This window comes from Myotis brandtii, unplaced genomic scaffold (genome assembly GCF_000412655.1).
Source record: "Myotis brandtii unplaced genomic scaffold, ASM41265v1 scaffold986, whole genome shotgun sequence".
NCBI classification, from domain to species: domain Eukaryota; kingdom Metazoa; phylum Chordata; class Mammalia; order Chiroptera; family Vespertilionidae; genus Myotis; species Myotis brandtii.
The window spans coordinates 954,612-954,869 of NW_005372102.1; the positions used below are offsets into that span (position 1 = coordinate 954,612).

General features: G+C 68.2%; 1 protein-coding gene across 1 annotated transcript in view; it reads right to left on the reverse strand.

Moving 5' to 3' along the window:
- Window positions 1–258, reverse strand: part of ACOX3 (acyl-CoA oxidase 3, pristanoyl) — a 27,339-nt gene that overhangs the window by 16,779 nt on the left and 10,302 nt on the right. The window lies entirely within an intron of this gene.

Below are 258 nucleotides of genomic sequence, written 5' to 3' on the forward strand. Positions count from 1 at the left end.
ACCCTCCTGCCTGCCTGCCTGCAGCAACCGCCCTCACTCCTGCAGGCCCCGCCCCAGCCTTCCTGGGCGCACAGCAGGGGCCTTGCGGGAGACCTTCGATCCTACAACCTGGGCACCTAACCCCCCAAGATGGTGTGAGCCCTTGGAGGGACCCCGCTCCTGCACCAAGGGCCTGGCCGCCTCGAGGCCTGCAGCGGATGGCACTGTGACCCTCAAACCGGCCCGGCTCCCCTCCTTTCCAGGAAGCGACAAGGATGC